Source organism: Chrysochloris asiatica, unplaced genomic scaffold, assembly GCF_000296735.1.
Source record: "Chrysochloris asiatica unplaced genomic scaffold, ChrAsi1.0 scaffold00239, whole genome shotgun sequence".
In the NCBI taxonomy this organism is placed as follows: domain Eukaryota; kingdom Metazoa; phylum Chordata; class Mammalia; order Afrosoricida; family Chrysochloridae; genus Chrysochloris; species Chrysochloris asiatica.
This window is the reverse complement of record NW_006408757.1, coordinates 1,089,782-1,092,113: the sequence shown is the minus strand read 5'-3', so window position 1 is coordinate 1,092,113 and position 2,332 is coordinate 1,089,782.

The following is a 2,332-nucleotide window of genomic DNA, read 5'->3' as shown; positions in this document are numbered from 1 at the left end:
TAGTTGATCCAAAAAGAATGAAGTCCTTGACAACTTCAATCTTTTCTCCTTTGATAAGAATATTGTTTATTGGTCCAGTGGTGATATCCATGTGGTGAGATCCTATTATGTAGTTTGAAAATGGCATTTGTAATGAACATGGTTTGTCTTGCAAAATTCTATCATGCGATCTTCAGCATCATTTCTATCAAGAAGGCTATATTTTCCAACTACTGATCCTTCCTTCCCTCTTTGTTTTCAAGCTTTACATTCCAATCACCAGTACATTCTGATTTTATGTTTGATCGATTTCAGACTGAAGAAGTTGGTAGAATTCTTCAATTTCATCATCACTGGCTTTAGTGGTTGGTGTGTGAATTAGAATAATAGTAGTGTTTACTAGTCTTCCTTGTAGAAGTATGGATATCATCCTATCTCAGACAGTATTATACTTCAAGGTAGACCTTGAAATGTTCTTGATGATTAATGCTATGCCATACCTCTTCAATGTGTCATTCTCAGCATAGTAAACCATGTAACTCACAGATTCAAAATGGCCATTACCAGTCTATCTCAGCTCAGTAATGCCTAAGATATCAATTTTTATGCATTCCACTTCATTTTAGACAACTTCCAATTGTCCTAGTTTCATACTTTGTACATTACATGTTCCAATTATTAACAGATGTTTGCAGCTCTTTTGCCTCATTTTAAGTTGTTCCCCATCAGAATATGAAGTCCCTGCAAGCTATACTCCATTCATTGCCATCAGTCAGTTCTACTTTGAGAAGTCAGCTCTTCCCTAGTCATATTTTGAGTGCCTTCTAACCTGAGGGCCTTGTCTTCTGGCACTATATCTGACAATGTTCTGTTGCAACTCATAAGGTTTTCAGTGGTGAAAAATCAGAAGTAGTCCACTTCTCCTTTTTCTTAGTCTGTCTTAGTCTGGGAGCTCTGCTGAAACCTGTCTATCATGAGGGACCCTGCTGATATTTAAAAGTCAGTGACTTAGTTTCTGGTATTATTCAACATATACACCACCACAGTATTTCAAACTGACAGATGAGTGGTGAAATAACTGATATGTTGGTTAATTAATACAAAAAAAAAAAAAAAAAAAAAAAACAGTATGTGAGCATGTACTTAATGCCGGTTGTTATATGAGTACTTGGTTTGGACAATCTTTTTTTTCACAGACACCAGCTGAGGTGTTCTGAAGGGATGGAGGCATTGAGAGTTTAAACAATTTATCCAAAGTTAAATAGTAAGTGTTAGAGATGGGTTTTGAACACATGTGATCTGACTCCAGAGTCCAAAAACTTAACAATTAGCACAGAACTCAGACACCATACTAACAGTTACAGGGTTTCTTAGGAAAGTTGACAAGTTAAAGTTGAGGGTCAGAAATGTTCAGGATGCTGTCTTCGAAATAGCCTCTCCTCTTCCATGCCCAGAACCAGGTCTCTCTATGGTCCTCAGCTCTAGGCCTGGCCTCTGTTTTTCTCTGTCATTGTTTTCAAAGCACATTTAGGTCTTCAAATAAATGCCCTAAGGAAACTCTACTCTGGTATAAACCTCAACCTAACAGTGCTGCATTCTAACTCCAAGGGACAGCAAACCTAGTTCCCAATTAAGTGTCTGGAAGCATCCCACTACACAAGTGTCCAAAGGCACTCGGCTTGCTCCTTGGACTGGGAAGCGCACTGCTCTCTCTAGTGCTCTGGTTCTCGCTTCTGCTGCTGCTGCTCCTCTGCTGTTCCTCCAGCGTCACAGGATCAAGGAGATTTGGGGATCTTGAGGTTCAAAAGACATGCTCCACTCCTGCTTCTTTATTCTTGATGGTGGTGCGATTCCCTTCCCCAGCTTTTTAAAATTTTTTTTAATTTTGGCTCTTCTGGATTTGTTTTAATTTTCTTCAGTTTCAGTCTGACTGAACCTGCATATGAACAATTGATGGTCTGTTCCACAATCTGTCCCTGGCCTTGTTTTGACTGGTGGTAAGGAGTTTTTCTACTGTCTCTTTCCACAGATGGAATCAATTTGATTTTTCTATTCCACCTGGTTATGTGTAATGTCATACGTGTATGACTTTCATGTGTATTGTAACCTTTTATGGTTTTTTAAAAAATGTTTTATTGTGAATTACATGATAGTTTACATGGGAGAACATTAGTTTTACATTCATTCTATCGTATATCATTGCATTGCTATGGTTACAATCCCCAACGGTATACCCTGCAAGCCTACACCCTCACTCCCCTCCACCCTAAGTCTTCAGCACTCATTCGATATCCCTCCACTTCATTGTCTCTGCCTCCATCTCAGGCATCACTGCTTCTCTGGGTAGGGTCCC